This window comes from Schistocerca piceifrons, chromosome 1 (genome assembly GCF_021461385.2).
Source record: "Schistocerca piceifrons isolate TAMUIC-IGC-003096 chromosome 1, iqSchPice1.1, whole genome shotgun sequence".
NCBI lineage: Eukaryota > Metazoa > Arthropoda > Insecta > Orthoptera > Acrididae > Schistocerca > Schistocerca piceifrons.
In genome coordinates this window covers 956,383,033-956,403,501 of record NC_060138.1, presented here as the reverse complement: position 1 = coordinate 956,403,501, position 20,469 = coordinate 956,383,033, and positions in this window count along the sequence as shown.

The following is a 20,469-nucleotide window of genomic DNA, read 5'->3' as shown; positions in this document are numbered from 1 at the left end:
GCCTGAATTATTTTTCAATTGGTTTTGATCATCTGATGACAGGTTCAGTTAGTAAGCGCTAAGGTGCTCAGCCAACTCCAATGTCAGGCGTTACAAAATGAAGCGTGTTGCATCACAGTGTGGCTTACAGTTACAATTTCAAGAGTGTACATTCTTAGAGGAAAGACACTGTAGGTAAAGTTAGAGATGTCTGAGTTCATACAGAAATTTGCCAACAATCGTTCTCCTCGCAGAACATCCACCACTGGAACGGGGATAGGGAGGGGGGGGGGGTATGTGAGGAGGCTGTTACACAAAGTACACTCCGACTCCTACCTTAAGGGGGTTTGCCAAGTAGAGATACAGAACTCAATGTAAATATATATGTACAACTAGAGAACATCGTTTGGGAACAGACTCATCGACCTCGCTATATTATCCACTAAATCACTGTGAAAGACGCAAAGCTCTCGTGGCTTGCCCCATTCCATTTTTTTTTCTTTTTTTTTTTTTTTGCCTTGATTCGACAATTTCTTTTCAAGTTCCCGACTGGTGATGGCCAACTAAGGTCATTGGAGTAATGAAATGTGGAAAGAGATTTTTTATTTTCTTTACATAGTAACTAGATGATGGGGCTGGCGCACTTGATTAGGTGTGTGACGATGTGAGAGGGGGGGGGGGGGGGGTGGGAGGGGCATGGCTAACGGAGCGACAATTGCAGAGTACGGCCCGCTTGTAGCACCAGAGGGGGTGGCTGGCGTTATGGCATTTTTCTACCGAGGCGAGCAGGGTGTCTGGGCACACTGTAAATCTTTTTAGTGCACCGCGACTCTTTGCTCGCCTACCAGACAGACAGTACGGCGCCCACGTAGAACACTGTCATCCAACGACCTGAGGCTGTTTCAGGCCAATGCTTTCCCGTGCTTACACCGAAAAACACCATTTGATTGCTGGACCGTTCTGATGTGTGCTGACACAAAAGAGCGCACTGCGAATTTATCGGGACGACCTGCGATGGAAGGAAAATTTGTTGTAATACTTCAGAAGGGAAAGAAGCAGCAGAATCTAAGACTACAATTGGCAGCTGTTTCTGGTTATCTTATGGCTGGGGATTTTCCTGCGCGGAGGAGACAAGGCGCTGGTGAGGTAACCAGTGTTTAGCTTCTGGACTGCCAGAGTGAACGTTAGAGTTCTTCACATCTGGTCACCCAGAGTGGAGGTGAACGTAAGAGTCAGAAGTACTACTGCCACGATAGTTGGGGCAGAGCTGTCTGTTATCGCTTGGTGACAAAAGTCCGTATTGTCTGTCATTTCATGCTGGCACTGTTTCGGTCGGGTCTTTATCGACGGGTGCGGATGGCCACAGAGAGCAGCTGCAACATCATCCCTGTGCTCCGAGCCGTTGGCGTGACGCGCGGCCAGTCTGGCAGATGATGACGTAATCACGGCACCGGCTAAGTAGACTAATTAATTTGAGGCCTCCCAGCTTACGCTGTTGCTCTGTCGTCATACACAGTCATGGCTTGCATGTGTGATATGTATAAGGGCTCGAATTCGCGATCGATATTGTTTGTAATGATCAGGTGTACCTTTTTAAGGCATACTCACAAAGTTTGTAGGGCTCTGTAACGTGATAGTTGATCTCACCCCTCTACACGAATTAACCCAAAATCTCATCACCCTTATTGAATAGTTATTCTTAACATTCCATTCAATATTTATATCTTCCAATACTTTATGAATTATCGCAATAAATCACTTTCTGATATCAAAATCTATATGCCGTTCAGTTGAATTTCAGCTTTGCCAAATACGAGCGAGCAGCTGTTATCATAAGCAGAATTGTGTCGAAGGCGTAGCTCTTTAATTGTCCGCCTACAGAGTCATACCATAATTTTCTCCATAAACTGGCTCTTGTATGATAGGAACTGTGGTAGTTAAAGGGGGCGTTGATCGTATTAGTCAAACTAATACGGATTTATGTAATGAATGTGGGTGACATGTCCACTTCTCAACCCCAGCACTTCGCGTAATATGGCGACCTGTGCCTAGGGTCTTTCCAGGTTGGCTCTGAGAGGCAGTCAGCATTGAATAAAATTATTTTTTTTCCGTCCCTTCATTTATATTAACTCCGCTGCACTGTAAGACGGAGGCACGAATTTATTAATCATTGTGTTGTTCTTTTTATCAAATGTCGATGTCCACTGAAAGGACCATTAGTCAGCTGCATTCAATGCACAATCCTTATTTGGTAAGGAATGCTTTGTGTGTGTGAGTCAACAGAAAAAATCTGAAGGTTACATTATTATAATAAGAACATTTGCCTTCTTGGGGAATAATGAATGTGTTTTTGCTGGGTACAAAAAAAATTTTTTAATTGTTTAAAAGTGTCTGTGAAGCAGCAGGGACCAGGTGGTCCTATAATTTACAGCAACTTTCAGCACGGCATTCTACCAAGTGCCCAGTTTTCATATGTGTGATGACTTGGTCGTTTAGTGTGTGTGGTATGCCTGAGCATGTGTGCCTTGCAGAAGATGTTGTAGTTAGTGGGAAATAGAGGTTTGCTGTATCGGTCTCTCTTCCACCTACCTTCATGTCCCTATTAACTTTCCCTAATTTGATTAAGATGCAATGTAAGTTCCATCTTCTTAGATTTTTTATGTGTATGAACGCTATCCTAACTCTAAGTGAGCCAGTCACTATAAAACAAAACATTTTTTGAGTAAGGATCTGTGAAGAAACACGCGATGCTCTCGTGGATAGACCCATTCCATTCTTTTTCTTTTTGACTTGAGTCAGCTTCTTCTTTGTATATTCGAGTGTGATGACAGCCAATTAAGGTCACTAGAGTAATGAAATCTGGAATGAGAGTTTTGATTTTCTTTAGACAGTAACTGGTTGATGGGATGGACGCACTGTATTAAGCGTCGGACGGTTTGTGGTGGCACGGCTACCTGAATGACAAAGAGAGGGTACAGCCCGTTTGTGGCATCAAAGGGGGTAACCGGCGTTTTTCGCCTTTTCTAACGAGGCGAGCAGTGTGACTGGGATGTGGCCAGTGTGAGGGCTGGCACCTCGCTTGCCTTTTAAGTGCACGGGGGCCAGCCCCTAGCCTACCAGGTGATGTTGGACGGTTGCTTTCTCTGCATCACTTTGGAGAATTTAAATGTCTGCGTCCTTTGAGGGTCTACAGTACAGCGGCCACAAATATCACTGTCATCCAATGCCCAGAGGCAGTTTCAGGTGCATAGACCGAAAAACGCCATGTGGTTGGTGGACCATTTCGCAGTTCCACATTTTCGGCCAGGTCTTCATCAACTGGGTACGTTGTGCCATAGAGAGCAATTGTAACATTATCCTTGCGATCCGAGCTGTCGGCGCCGCGCGCGTTCAGTCTTGCAGGTGGTAATGTATTCGCACCACCGGCGCAGTAGTCTAATTTGAGCCCTCCCAGCTTACGGTCTCGCCTCGTCGCCTTACTCACTCACTTTTTGCATGTGTGAACTGTATCAACGGCTCTCATTCCCGGTCTCTATTGTTTATAATAGTGAAGGGTAACGTGTAGCGGCATATCACTCGAAAAGATTGTAGGGGTCTATAACTTGCTAGTTGATCCTACTCCTCTACGCAAATTGAGTCAGTATTGTTCTTCCTTATATTGCATTCAATATTTGTGTCTTGCAATACTTTAGGAATTCTCATAAAACATCACTTTGTGATCCTAAAATCACTATATTACTTAGTAGTTGAATTTCACCTTCATTATCGGGACCCTTTACCCGATAAGAGTGATCAGCTACTAAATCATCATAAGCAGAATTATGTCAATATTGCAACTCTTAAACTGACCACAAACAGGGCCATATCATAATTTCCTCCATAAATCAACTGTTGTATGATACACTACGAGATCAAAAGTACCCGGACACCCCCAAAAACGTACGTTTTTCATTTTAGGTGCGTTGTGGTGCCACCTACTGCTGGAAACTCCGTATCAGCGGTCTCAAGAGTCATTACACACCGTGAGAGAGCAGGATGGGGCGCTCCCTGGAACTCCCGGACTTCGAACGTGGTCAGATGCCACTGCGTCATAGTCGGTCTGTACGCAAGATTTCCACAATCCTAAACATCCCTAGCTCCACTGTTTCCGATCTGATAGTGAAGTGGAACCGTGAAGCGACACGTACAGCACAAAAACGTACCGGCCGACCTCGTCTGTTGACTGACAGAGACTGTCGACCGGTGAAGAGGGTCGTAATGCGTAACAAGCAGACATCTATTGAGATCATCACATAGGTATTCCCAACTGCATCAGGATCCACTGTAACTACCATGGCAGTTAGGCGGGAGGTCAGAGAACTTGGATTGCATGGTGGAGCGGCTGTTCATAAGCTGCTCATCACGTCGGTAGTTGCCAAATGACGCCTCGCTTGGAGTAAGGAGCGTAAACATTGGACGATTTATCAGTGGGAAAACGTTCTGTGGAATGACAAATCATGGTACACAATGTGGCGATCCGATGGCAGGGTGTGGGTACGGCGAATGTCCGGTGAACATCATCTGCCAGGGTGTGTTTTTCCATCAGTAAAATTCGGAGGCGGTGGTGTTATGATGTGGTCGTGTTTTTCATAGAGGGGGCTTAAGCCCCTTGTTGTTATGCATGGCACTATCACAGCAGAGGCCTGCATTGATGTTTTAAGCATCTTATAGTTTCCCACTTTTGAAGAGCAATTCTGGGATGGCGATTTCATCTTTCAACACGATCGAGCACCTGTTCATAATGCACGGCTTGTGGCGGAATAGTTACACGACAATAACATCACTGTAATGGACTGGCCTGCACAGAGTCCTGACCTGAATCCTATAGAACACCTCTGGTATGTTTTGGAATGCCGACTTCGTGCGAGGTCTCATCGACCGCATCGATACCTCTCCTCAGTGCAGCAGTCCGTGAAGAAGGGGCTGTCATTCCATAAGAAACCTTCCAGCACCTGACTGAACGTATGTCTACGAGAGTGGAAGCTGTCATCAAGGCTAAGGGTGGGCTGACACCATACTGCATTCCAGCATTACCGATGGTGGGTGCCACGAACTTGTAAGCCATTTCCAGCCCGGTGTCCGGATACTTTTGATCACATAGTGTGGGAGCTGTGGTATTTAAAGGGGGTGGGGGGTTGAGTGTGTTAGCCTAAATAATAAGGAATCCTTAAATGAATTTGCGTGACATGTCTGCTTCTCAACCCCAACACCTCACAAGTTACAGGCTGTATGTTATGAACTGCAGCGGCCCTATAACAGTCCCTTGGATTACTTCAGAAATTATCTACACATCTGCCGATTTCGTCTCGTTGACGACATTTTGAGACCTGTCTACAAGGAAGCGCTGAATCCAGTAAAATATTTAGTACGATTTTAAATTTGTTTCCATTGGCGCTCACTGCAATAGCTCCCAACTTGTAGTGTAATTAGAAAAACTTTATGCTTCGTGTGTTTAAAAAACCTCACCGTTCTTACAGGTTTGACAAAATTGGAAACAGGTAATTATGTGACTTCCCTCCCTCCCCCAACCACCCTAAAGGAAGGGTAGTCAGACAGGAACCATTCCGTTGTGTAGCAACAATCTACATATTGATACATCGGAATTAGTTACATGTGGTTAGATAGTACTCTTACTTGTTTTTCAGCTTCCTTCTCAAATAATAGTGAGCTGGTGGAAAAACATCTGGCTGAAACTGGATATGATAACATGCATGAGGTACAATCCCTGCTGGGGAATTTGCACATTGTCTAATAGCGTAGCCTAAAAGTGAGCTTTCGAATGTCTCCATATCTAGATATACGAAGATTGAGGTATGATCGGTGAAGCTGCCTTACTGAAAAAAGGATAATTAGGGCTTAACGCCCCGACAAAGAGATCATTAGAGACGTTGGAGAAGCTCGGATTGGTTAAGGATTGGGAAGAAAATAGGCCTAGTTCTTAAAGGAACTTGCCTTAGATTCAGAGAAATCACGTAACACCTAAATCTGGCTGGTTGGACAATTATTTAAAGCGTCGTCCACCCTAATGGAAGTCCACAGTGTTAATCAATGTGCCACCTTGCTCGGTGCTGTGTTACTGGACCAATTCAAGGCTCCACCGATATTTTTGTAAGGCGTTATGTCATACAGGGCGTACAAAATGAAATATTACGCCGTCTTGGATAAAGAGCCTCCGTTGTCTTTTGCAAGAGTAACGTTTTCAAATTAATCCGGTACATCGTTGTGCAACAATTGTAGGTAAAAATGCTGTAGTTCATAAGCCCGTTAAAGCGTATACTGTTTCTAGATTGAAACCTAGACGTTACTGTCACATATTCGTACTAAGGCGAACCATGCATCTACCGTAAAAATTGTTTATGTGATGTTTCATTATTTCACTGGCTATGGCTTCAACGATTAATCGTTACCAGAGATATAATCTGAAGTGACTGACATCAGCACTATAGCCACTATTAAGAAGGACAGTGACAAACACAATCCATCTTTCTGGACATATATTTAGCAGACTGTTTTCTTAGCTTTTAAGAATACTATCTGCTTTCAGAGCGGCGAACACTTTTTTAAATACCTCCTACATTAATATAAATCAATGACCTAAAAGATTTGTAAACAAATTTTTAACAGAAATGTATTGAGTACAATGTGTGTAAAATGACGGCAGTACTGAAACTATCACTCCATGAATCTGGTAATATGAAGAAACTAAAATACGAATGGATCACAGCGGAAGAGTTTGTTGCTGTGTACTGCAGCGTTTGTTGATCATAATGAGAGTATAACCGTTCACTATTCCGGCTGTTAAGCAGGGAAAGAATCATCTGGGATAATATTTACAGAATAATCTTGTAAGAATGATGTCTACTGTCAGTTGTAGAACTTACTGAGGAGTTTTCTTCTAGATATGTGATGTTTTTGAAATTGTTCGCAATACGTGTATTTATTAATATCCTCCGTCGTTACGCAGTACTAAGTAAATACAAACAAAAATAACATCTACAAAGACTTCCAGGACACCCTTAGGATCTATATACAGGCGTACACATGCATTCAAGAACCTGACATGGCAAATTAAAGCGTGAGTAGAGTGGCTGTGTTAAAAACTATCTGTCGAGCCAAATCTACGATTTCTTTCAACAGTGTATGCACAGAAAATTTTAATATTAATATTTTGAGCTATTTTCTAGTTAATATTTTCAAGGCATCGCACTGCATTACAGTTAGGTTAAATGTACATCGTTGACTTCTTTCGACATCCCAAAGAGTACTCTCTGCGGGATTATGGAATATGATTAATAAAGTGTAAAGGGAACGCTCTGACTCTGTTATATCTGTTGTAGGATTACGAGAATTATTTCCTCAAGTGCGTTTTTTAGTTTGTGTAGTGTAATATTTTATTACAACCGTGCCATAATGTATTACACACCAGCTTGTATGCACTGTGGTCCCTCACTCTACACGGCGGTGTTTTCTATATTCACTAATCTACGAGTGTACTGCTCGTTCAACGTCAGTGACATTTTCTGTTTCATATAATTGTATATACTGCGTAGCAACGTAAATCAAGCGTCAACTTGATAGGCGGAACAGTTATTTTTCTATGTTTTCTTTTTAAACCTACCGTCATAAAACTCTGTGAATAGCATGATTTGTCATATAAAATGGCAAATGAAAATAACGAATCTGCCACTGGTACTTTATTTTCGACAGTTAAATGAAGAGCAGCTAAATTCAAAGGCGACACAATTTGTCCCTGAGGTAATCCATGCAAAAAACGTCGAAACATTGCAATCGAAGATTGAAAACTAAATACCTGCTTAAATTACTCTAGGACTTTCAGTGATTAACCGTGTATTTATTAGCTAACATAATTGTCAGAGCAGTAGTAAGAGTACTTCATTTAGATGATGCATTAATTAGCGGAAAGCTTTGTGCAAAGTGAGTACAGTGGAATTTCTCATCTACTTAGACTCACTGAGTGCCCTGCAAATTATTCAGCGTCCGTATCCGGCAAAGTAATAAGCCGTTTTAACAGAGGTCTCAACTTTATAGCTGCAGAGGGTGAGTAATGGACGGTGGCCGTTTATGACCAGAAAAGTCAGAAGAAACTAAAAAAATATCATCAGACATGAAATAGAGGCTGTGATATGGTTTGTGCTTAGCACGGGAGTAGTGTAGCACTTTTGTTCTGGAACAGCTAAGCCGGTACTTCAAGTGTCAGATTACAGCTGAGCTTATTGTAGTTGTTATATTCAAGGTCAGCCCGCTCCACCCACCTCCTATCCCCTTCCCCTCCCCCTCCACCCCGTCCCGTCACCCATTTTGCTGCTATACTATCAGATGTCATCATCATCACTCTGGGCTAACAGCTAAAGGCCCCCTCTGCTCTCGGGCAATTTTACCTCAGCCAGCAGGAAACAGGCACTACCTCAGACGAGCCTAAATAGCTAAATAGGACTGTTAGATCTAAATGCAAGTGTACGTCCATCAATCATTAATCACAATGTTAATAACTTCCATATTAATATATTCGTTTACAATTACGTTTTGTTAATTTTTTTTTTCCAACAGTGCAATTCACTCCTGATTCAATACCAGCAGTATTGTCGGCCCAGAACATGGAGGTGTTCCGCATAGAGTTGTCTGAGCAATCGCAGGAGCAGCAGTCTACAGGCAATCATCTTGATTTATCCGACTTGGCGTTATCATCATAGCAGACGGTGCAAGATCTTCAACTTGCTGAGACTCATTTAAGTTCCAATAGAATATTGCTATTTATCAATAAACATAATTTGACTGCTAGTGGGTGTGAACACAGGAATGTGGGCGTAGAACCTGACAGAGACTTTGATGTAGCGACTAAAACAGGAAATGTTCAAGGTTTCAGGGCTAGAGCGCATTACTCATGGCAAGAATAGGATCATCTATGTAGCTTGAAGGTGTATATAGGAAAGAAGTATGAGTCAGGCCGTACACCCATCAACATCACTATGTTTGAGAGGAGTGTTGAAGTAGTTGATAGGTATGGAGAAGCTGGGCTTGAATGAACTTCAGAGGATGTGTGAATTTACATAAAACCTTAGAGAGTTGTGAAATTCGGTGATCTATACTGTGTGTCTGTGATTGTGACAGACAGACAGAGCCACTGCCGTCCATGTGTCACAGGTGCATGTGAATAATGCAACTATGAATCAGTTAGAACTGTGTATAAATGCTTGTATTTACCCAGGGCCAAAGTGTGCTAACGTAGATCCAGTAAGCATAAAGCCTACAAAAGCTGAATTCTTGAACGGTACATCTGCGTATGTTGTCGTGCCTGTAGATTTGTATGCTATATAGGCATAATTTAAGGCATATAGAAGACAACATCTCGCTAAATACTGCAGAAAATAGTGACTGTAAGAAATTTAGACGAATTGTATGTGTAAGTAAAATAAAACGTTTTCTAGAAAATGATTATTATTTCCCCCCCCCCCAAATTACATAATCAGTATTCAAGAGCCAATAAGTAGTCAAGAAAAAGATGCTTGGTAGGTAAGGTAGTTAACAGCGTTCAAACTACGCGATCTTTCAGTAAGTTTCCTACAAATGTCAAAAATCAGTTTATCAAAAAGCTTTTTACACATAATTATAGATTTCAGTCACTAAAACATGTAATAAAGGATTCTCTGCTCCTTTCTCGTTGAAATCATAGTTCTCCAGCTAATCACCATGAGATATTTGAGAATAATTGGTTCCAGAGTATCTAGGATATCTGGGCTAAGCAGTTTTCTTAAATATACTGTCGTGCAGTCATCATTCTTCTATAAGAACGAGTTAATGTATAGCAAGAGGATAAGCAAGAACAGTCATAATTTTAAATATACGTTCACTACCCTCACAGAAGTAACCGTCTCCCTCAATTTATCAGATTTAGTGTCAAGATCTATAACCTTGCCCATTTCCACACAGTTGACAGTGATGATATGACTGTAGAGCTTAGATTATTTACACTCTATTAACAACTATCAATAAATAATTTACCCACATATGTCAGAACACTCAAAGGTTAAGCATGTTGAAGCTGCAATGCTGCTGCAATTTTAAGTATTACTGCTGATGATGACGAATAAGAATGTACTGGGAACAAATATACACTTAACTTATTTTCCCTTACATTTGTGGCAAACTCACTGCAGCAGCAGCCACATGACATGCAAATAATGTTGTTTAATATCAGTTACAGTTCAAACAACAGCACCTGTAAACGTATTAGCATGGGAATGGTGTCGTATCGTGAATTCTAGACGATTGTGGTATTCGAAAATACTGCATACAATAATGCCAGAGTAATATAATCCCTGGATGAGCTGGTATATCTTTGTGGTAGTTCACTGTAGATTGCTGCCTTTTTACAAAAAGCAGTCACTGCCCTTCAGTGATAACAGGTGATCACATGATCATTGCAGGGGATTCCCACAGTCAGTTTCGTCCATGGGAGCAAACGTTTAAAAATCTATCAAATGCCAGTTGTACAGTCAAGCATACTCTAGACTATCTACTAAGCTGGTAGCTATACTTCTGTCGACTCTATGAGAGAACGTGGAGCTATCTGTGGGAAACAGCACTCAAAGCTCTTCATCTGTCAAAAGAAATTATCCCTCAACTTCATGATTCATGTTGTGTATCAGTGCAAGTAGAAATGTATGAACCAGCTGAGCCAGACGTAGGACGAGAACTATAATCTTACGAAATATTTTCATATACCATGTACACATAAAAGTCTACAAATAAACAAAAAAAAATAAGAGCTAAATGTTTGTGTTCTTCATGTCTCTATAAAACACCAGTATGCTAATATAAGCACGCTATCAGAACCCTGACCGAGTTTACGAAAGACTCCATTGGTAACCATCAGGTCCTGCAGTGGTGTTGGAAACTGAGAGAAAAAAAGGATGGACTGCTACTTTACAGGAATACCCATGCTGTAATTATTGGAACATCTGACTGCAGAAGACTAACCTTCTTCTGTCACTGTTAACACATTCTGTGAGGATCTGCTTCGAGACAGTATACGTATATTGAAAACACCATTTCAGCCAAAATACCTGCTGTTACGGTACATTTTCTATTATATTGATAGAATTACGTACCAGATATTCAGTTAGAGCAATGATATCATGTCACCTTGAAAGTAAAAACCAAACATCATGGAAAACCAGGATAAGATAGGCAAATATTTTTGTTTTAGCCGTCACATGAAAGCTGAAGTGTTATTAGAGATCTTTTACACGAGCCAGAAATATTCCAGGATTTCAAAGCAGCTGGTAACTGATGATGTTGTGATCTTCAGTACGAAGATTAGTTTGATGCAGTTCTCTACTCTACTCTGTCCGGCACAGTCCTCTTCATCTCCTAATAACTATTGCAACCTACATCCTTCTGTATCTGATTACTGTATTCATCTCTTGATTCCTACTAAATTGGCGATCCCTTAATGTTTTAGAATGTGTGGAAAAACTAAACAGCATATTCATATTTGACAATATTGGCATTGTAAACCAGGATAAGCTAGGCAAATATTTTTGTTTTAGCTGTCACGTGAAAGCTGAAGTCTTTTATTAGAGATCTTTTACTCGAGGCAGACGTATTCCAGGATTCTATAGCAATTGGTAACCTATGCCTTTCTCAAGTCTGGGCCTATTACAAATTTTTTACTCCCCACCTCTATTCTCTTCCTGGCTAATTGTTTAGCGCCTGTATTTCACTTGAATTAATGGCTACACTCCATAGAAAAACTTTCAGAAAAGACTTCCTGGAACTTAAATCTGTATTCAATGTTAACAAATTACTCTTCTTCAGAAATGATTTTCCTGTCATTGCCAGTCTACATTTTATACCATCTCTACTTCATCCATCATTAGTTATTTTGCTGCCATAAGAGCAAAAGTCATCTACAACTTTAAGTGTCTTGTTACCTCATCCAGTCCCCTCAGCATCACCTGATTTGATTAACTACATCCGATTATCCATGTTTTGCTTTTGTTGATGTTCGTCTTATATCCTCCTTTCACGACACTGTCCATTCTGTTCCATTGATTTTCCAAGTGCCTTGCAGTCACTGACCCAATTAGACAGCCAGCAAATCTCAACGTTCTTATTTATTTTCCCTGGATTTTAATTCCTACTCCAAATTTTTCTTTGGTTTCCTCTACTGCTTTCTCAATGTAAAAATTTAATTATATCGAATGTTAAGCTACAACCCTGTCACTCCCTTCTCAGCCACTACTTCCCTTCCATACACCTTGATTCTTGTAACTGTCCTCCTGTTTCTGTGTAAGTTCTAAACTAGATTTTCACCTACTGTATTTTACTCCTGCTGCCTTCAGAATTGCAGGGAGAGAAGTCCAGTCATTTCTCTCGAATTCAGACTGATCTTTCCTGAGGTAAATTTCTACCTGTCTATTCCATTTTTATGCAAAGAATTCTTCGTGTTAATATTTTGCAGTTATGATTTATTAAACCGATAGTTTGGTAATATTCACACTTCTCAGCACCTTCTCCCTTTGGAATATAAGTTACTTTATTGTTCTTGAAGTCTAAGGGTATTACGCCTCTTCATACATTTTGCACTCCAAATGGAAGACTTTTGTCAACGCTGGTTCTCCCAAGGATACTAGTAGTTCAGATGGAATGTCGTCTATTCCCGAGGTCTGATTTTGACTTAGGTCTTTCAGTGCGCTGTTAAATTCTTCTCGCAATATGATGTTTCCATCTCATCATCCTCTATGTTCTCTTCTGTTTCTATGCTTTTATGTTTCTATAATGTTGTCTGCGCAATCATCTCTCTAATATAAAACCTCTATATACTTCTTCTACCTTTTAATGCAAACCTCATTATCACTTTCGGACAGGACAACATGCATTTTAAATATATTTATCAGGTGCATGTAGGAACCAATATCAGGTATGTGAGTATTGCTGGAATCACACACAGTACTTACTTCTGGTTATTGACCAAACAAGAAAATTGAATGATAAACAATGCATAGTAAACTTCCATAAGTTTCTCAATAAGTGGTGTACCATTACATAACTGTGTTAGTATACTAAATACAGTGGACAATTTTGCACCTATGTGGTGAATTAATTCCAAGGAGATAAGATACAGGCCAAACATGTGTTACATAGTGATACAGAACATTAAGCACTTAACAAACAAAAAATTAACACAGTTGGATAGTTTTATCAAGGAAGTAGCTAGAGAAATCAAGATGTAGGATCAGTTGGGCCAACAACATGAAGCATGTGTCTATGGAAAACTAAGGAACTCAACGCTCAGCTTTATCCATGCAATAGCTGTGACAATTGACTCCTGTCATCACTAGCTTTCTCAGAATCTCAGAATGTATATATACACACATTCTGAGATTATATATATATATATATATATATATATATATATATATATATATATTATATATATGTATATATATATATATATGTGTGTGTGTGTATGTGTGTGTGTGTGTGTGTGTGTGCGTATGTGTGTATGTGTGTGTAAAGTGGCATGATATCTCAAGACCAGTTTAGTAGTAATAGCATGTTGAAGAAATGTAAAGTTGTCAAGGTGAAGAAGGCTCTTAGCCATAAATTGTGACTGCTGAAATTATGACAGGTGCAACTAGATCATTCTCTCTCAGAAATGTTGAAATCATTAACTGACAGTCTAAAAAGTTTCCCACACTGCTCAGATGGAGGTAAAAGATGTGAAGTAGAAGTAGAAGAAATAGAGGAAGGTAATGCTACCGATTTCATTAGCAATCACAACGATAGTGAGTCACAGAGCACATACCAGATCAACTGGGATAAACTATATATTTTAGGTAATCACCATATACATTTAACCAGTCATCCAATACAGGTAGGGTATTAAGAATTTAATGGGACATGGACCTATTATTCTAAGAAACGTCGAACCCAGTAACAACCATCTGAAAGACGGTAGGTACAAATCTATTGTAATGTTATATATAAATGATGTACACAAGCAAAACAACACCCCAGTTGTAGGAATAAAATTACCAAAGGCAGGAAATACAAGAATGTTATTGGACCTGCTTTGCCAGTGAGGATGGCATGAGCAAAGTTATTGCCATTTAACATAAAGAAATAGACAGCCTACATCTTGAACATATACTCAACCATGACAAAATAATAGAACTATTAAGACCGTTCGAGAAAGACGTATCTTTGAATAATTATGGAGACAGTCACTCATGAGCTCCACAAGTCCCCTACGTGAAACATTCCCGCACAGACTTGTTATGAGATGAGTTTGGTTGAAATATGGCAGACCAATCTCGTAGATACGAAACAATTTTGCAGACGGTTAAGGATATCAAATGTTTTTAACTATCATAGATATATATTTAAAATTCGCCTGGATCCTACTTGTGAAGGCAAAGAGAGTAAAGGCCGTTGTGGAGGTGTTGGTACAGTAGCTGCAGATGAGACAAACTGATGTCATGACAGTCTTCAGACTGACCATGAAGGCGAATTTTACAATAAAGATTCCACGTCAGTAATGGGACGATATGGAGTATACCATTTCTCTCATATGAAAGCGAGTAATGTGGAGCATTTGAACAAACTGACAAAAAAACCATACATGGATGAGATTTAATACTCAAGTGTCATAGTAATGACTAGTCATTCTCCCATAAATTATTGGGAAGTAAAATCGAGTTAAACGTCATACAGTTACAATGAAACAACTGATTATCATTATAATGAGCTTCTAAATACATTATACAATTGTATTAAGCTGATGAATCAAAACTAGCATAAAGTCAGTGCAGGTGATTCAGTGCTTATTTCAAAAGACCATGTGCAAGGGACAAGCCCAAAAACATACCCGTTAAAGGGCAGTGATGGGGAAGACACTGCTGAGGAGATACAGAAGAACTCTGAACCAGATGTGTTTTTCTTACAGTATGTCAGTAGATATCTAGGTAACGATACTTTAGAGAAATGGTTGGACTTCCCACCAAGACACAACAGTTGGATGAATGTACACAGTTTGATATATAACAGGCCATACAGACCTCAAACAATGTAGTAGTATGGCATGAGTGGTAGGAAACGTATTTGAGGTAGTGGTTGTGACATTCTCGGTAATTCACCAATGGAATTCAGAATCCCTGGAAAATAGCTGAAAAAGTGTCTAGCTCATAGTGATACAGAAATTAATATACCGGACGAAGCCTGCAGGGAGCATGATTTAACATTTGTTGAAAGTTAACGTTTGGAAAAAGGCACTTGGCAGATCGAATTTTAACTGACGAAGACTAAAAAATGTGCAGAAGACGAAGAGAAACACACATGAGGTAACTTATTGCAGCGTTTGCAGTTGATAAAGATATCTGTGGCAAACTTAAACTGAGTGCCAGGAAAAATTCCTGAGAAATCGTAGATTCCGCTCATCAAACAATAAAGAAGTAGCAGAAAAAAACCTGCAGGATGTTAAATAAATTGAATCCAATCAAAATAGGCAGCAGCTAAAAGCACTTTGCAGAAGAAAAGAGTAAGATGATAAGGTGTGCCTAAATGCAAAGGGATCTGCCAGTACCTTAAACACTTTGTGGAATTTTCCAGTTTCTATTTCTGGTGCTCGTGGGACTTTCAGGTAGTGGCTCATTAGTAGTAGGTACTGTTGCCATATCCCCAACAGCGTAGAACGCACTAGACGCAGAAGAGCAACTACATGAGCTAAAAGGCATAGTAAGTTAACGGATGCCATCGCTATTCATAAAGGACTACACTTAAAAATGTACAGGAAAGAGCTCGGATGGTTCACACAAGACATTTCGTAACGCTACTACCAGACAGAATGCTTACAAATACAGATATGCTTAAATTCCTCAGAAACTCAAAATCTCATAATTTCATGGAGCGTTTATGCTGGAAAGGTCGCCAAAGACGATGTGGTGTCGTAAAATTAAGTTTTGCAGGAGGATATGGGCCTCATTGGATCGCGTATGTTAATGAAACCAGAATACCATAACCTACTTCGATTGATTCGGCGCCTTAAGACATTTGGAAGAACTGTGTTGTTACTTTATCAACGAGAATTACGTGTTCTACCATTGTCAGGGCTACCAGGACTCCAATTTGTATCTCTGCGGACATTTCTGTCTAACGTATCTCCTGACAATTGCGTAAAAACAAGCTGCTTACAGAACACTGCATTTGTTACGGTTTAGGTCTGACTTTGTACATTTCAACTTTAGAAAAACGCTCATCTGTATTAATAATGAACTAAAACTTCCTGGCAGATTAAAACTGTGCGCCCGACCGAGACTCGAACTCGGGACCTTTGCCTTTCGCGGGCAAGTGCTCTACCATCTGAGCTACCGAAGCACGACTCACGCGCGGTACTCACAGCTTTACTTCTGCCAGTATCTCGTCTCCTACATTCCAAACTTTACAGAAGCTCTCCTGCGTACCTTGAAGAACTAGCACTCCTGAAAGAAAGGATATGGCGGAGACATGGCTTAGCCACAGCCTGGGGGATGTTTCCAGAATGAGATTTTCACTCTGCAGCGGAGTGTGCGCTGATATGAAACTTCCTGGCAGATTAAAACTGTGTGCCCGACCGAGACTCGAACTCGGGACCTTTGCCTTTCGCGGGCAAGTGCTCTACCATCTGAGCTACCGAAGCACGACTCACGCCCGGTACTCACAGCTTTACTTCTGCCAGTATCTCGTCTCCTACCTTCCAAACTTTACAGAAGCTCTCCTGCGTACCTTGCAGAACTAGCACTCCTGAAAGAAAGGATATGGCGGAGACATGGCTTAGCCACAGCCTGGGGGATGTTTCCAGAATGAGATTTTCACTCTGCAGCGGAGTGTGCGCTGATATGAAACTTCCTGGCAGATTAAAACTGTGTGCCCGACCGAGACTCGAACTCGGGACCTTTGCCTTTCGCGGGCAAGTGCTCTACCATCTGAGCTACCGAAGCACGACTCACGCCCGATACTCACAGCTTTACTTCTGCCAGTATCTCGTCTCCTACCTTCCAAACTTTACAGAAGCTCTCCTGCGTACCTTGCAGAACTAGCACACCTGCAAGAAAGGATATGGCGGAGACATGGCTTAGCCACAGCCTGGGGGATGTTTCCAGAATGAGATTTTCACTCTGCAGCGGAGTGTGCGCTGATATGAAACTTCCTGGCAGATTAAAACTGTGTGCCCGACCGGGCGTGAGTCATGCTTCGGTAGCTCAGATGGTAGAGCACTTGCCCGCGAAAGGCAAAGGTCCCGAGTTCGAGTCTCGGTCGGGCACACAGTTTTAATCTGCCAGGAAGTTTCATATCAGCGCACACTCCGCTGCAGAGTGAAAATCTCATTCTGGAAACATCCCCCAGGCTGTGGCTAAGCCATGTCTCCGCCATATCCTTTCTTTCAGGAGTGCTAGTTCTGCAAGGTACGCAGGAGAGCTTCTGCAAAGTTTGGAAGGTAGGAGACGAGATACTGGCAGAAGTAAAGCTGTGAGTACCGCGCGTGAGTCGTGCTTCGGTAGCTCAGATGGTAGAGCACTTGCCCGCGAAAGGCAAAGGTCCCGAGTTCGAGTCTCGGTCGGGCACACAGTTTTAATCTGCCAGGAAGTTTCATATCAGCGCACACTCCGCTGCAGAGTGAAAATCTCATTCTGGAAACATCCCCCAGGCTGTGGCTAAGCCATGTCTCCGCCATATCCTTTCTTTCAGGAGTGCTAGTTCTGCAAGGTACGCAGGAGAGCTTCTGCAAAGTTTGGAAGGTAGGAGACGAGATACTGGCAGAAGTAGAGCTGTGAGTACCGGGCGTGAGTCGTGCTTCGGTAGCTCAGATGGTAGACCACTTGCCCGCGAAAGGCAAAGGTCCCGAGTTTGAGTCTCGGTCGGGCACACAGTTTTAATCTGCCAGGAAGTTTCATATCAGCGCACACTCCGCTGCAGAGTGAAAATCTCATTCTGGAAACATCCCCCAGGCTGTGGTTAAGCCATGTCTCCGCCATATCCTTTCTTTCAGGAGTGCTAGTTCTGCAAGGTACGCAGGAGAGCTTCTGTAAAGTTTGGAAGGTACGAGACGAGATACTGGCAGAAGTAAAGCTGTGAGTACCGCGCGTGAGTCGTGCTTCGGTAGCTCAGATGGTAGAGCACTTGCCCGCGAAAGGCAAAGGTCCCGAGTTCGAGTGTCGGTCGGGCACACAGTTTTAATCTGCCAGGAATTTTCATATCAGCGCACACTCCGCTGCAGAGTGAAAATCTCATTCTGGAAACATCCCCCAGGCTGTGGCTAAGCCATGTCTCCGCCATATCCTTTCTTTCAGGAGTGCTAGTTCTGCAAGGTACATAGGAGAGCTTCTGTAAAGTTTGGAAGGTAGGAGACGAGATACTGGCAGAAGTAAAGCTGTGAGTACCGGGCGTGAGTCGTGCTTCGGTAGCTCAGATGGTAGAGCACTTGCCCGCGAAAGGCAAAGGTCCCGAGTTCGAGTCTCGGCCGGGCACACAGTTTTAATATGCCAGGAAGTTTCATATCAGCGCACACTCCGCTGCAGAGTGAAAATCTCATTCTGGAATAATGAACTAATTTCCTCGTTAGATTCAAGTAAAGGGGAGTCGCAAAACTGCATTAGTTGAGGTTTAAAGGTGACTTCGTACAACTTGAAAAGGACTCTTACCTTTTTTAGCAGTGAACTACTTTCTCCGACAGGTCGAAGCAAGGTTGAGTGGAGTACTGCACTGACAGGTTTCAAACCAATCATAGGTGATAGCAAAGCTGTGCAAATGCTCCTGGCTTATACGATGCTGATAATTTAAATATGTACATAAAACGTTTTGTAAAAGGGTCTGAGTTTCATGCAAATGATAATATGTATAAAACAGAGATAAATAAAATGGAAGAAGCAGATGACTTTAGTAGCTAAGGTTCAATAGGACCGTTATTAGGTTTCTCAAGAAGCCAAGTTTTGAAGAATAATACTGAGAAAATATACAGGTTGGATCAACCAGTGAATAATCTACCAGTTAGCACGATCTGTGCCAAATGAGATACATTGCTACAAATTTACACATTAAAAACTAATTAATTCATACAATACACGGAGTGTTCTCTGTAGTAGGTCTAGGGTACCATATTCCAGTGACTGTTAGATATTACCTTCTCGAGTTGAACGTTGTCAACGCAGATGGTAATCTAGTCAATTTTCGAGGAGAGAAAATCATGCAGTGCTAGCAGAATGTGACAACACATGGGAACTGGCACTTCCTTAAATTAATAGGATTGAAACCTCGCAATGATATAGTAACTCCATTTCAACATGACTATCAGATCATTCATCAGCAGCATTTTTCTTATACACCTTTTCCTTTGGCAGGGCTTAACAGTAATCGTGATATAAGAATTCTCATTCACGATTAAGATGACATAACGGTTCTGTGCAACAGTTTCCGAAATTTGGAAGGAAGATTTCTGAAGAAGAAGGCTGGAAGCTCTCCAGCAGTTACTTCACAACTCACAAATAATGTGTTAATCTTTCCTTTTCAAGAAACAAGCTACAAACTTAATGGCATTGACGTCGATCACACAAGAAATGTTGGAACCATATCTAAGCATCAACGTTGTACTAGAATGCTTTACAAATTGCTAGACAGACAGCTCGATAAATAACCACTTCAGTTTGTATATTCTACTCAAAATGTTAATAGTGTTCCTTGAGATTAATAAGCACATCATTATGCATGCCAAACAGTTGGTGCAGTCTTCTTAAATTTCCTTTCACAGCACTTGCTATATTAAAAAACATCTATTTTGTAAAACTATTAATTATCTTTATAACTGCTACTACTGTTATTGTTATTATTGTTATTATTGTCATTATTATTATTAATCTGGCCATTAACATTATTACTGACCACAGCAGCAGTAGTAGAAGTACTTCCAGTATTAGCTTTATTAGTTCTTGGTCTACATAGATATTCTTATTTTTTTTAATACCTTTTGTCATATTGCAGTTGTTATTCCCTTGGTAACTACGATGTATAAAATTGAATGAAACCCTAGTCCAATGAAAGTGAGGGCATGATATCCCTAATCAAATCAGATTCAGTACATAAATTAGAAAATTAATAAACAGCAATAATTACAGTTTGAATTGCTAAGGATAGTAACTCATATATTATTCTTGAGAAATCAAGTTAGCCTAGGTGGCTAGTAAGCTTTTTTATTACTACGACCAATTTCAACAGATCTTTGCTGTCGTCATAGGATCTTGCACAATTATTAATTGTACATGCTTGTTTGAATACTGAATGTCACATAGTAATGTTGTATGAAATGAAGCTTGGCAGGGCAAATCAGCACGTCAAAAATAAAATAGCACACTGTTAAAAGAAAATGTATTTTTAACTATGTGTTAATTTATGTGTGAC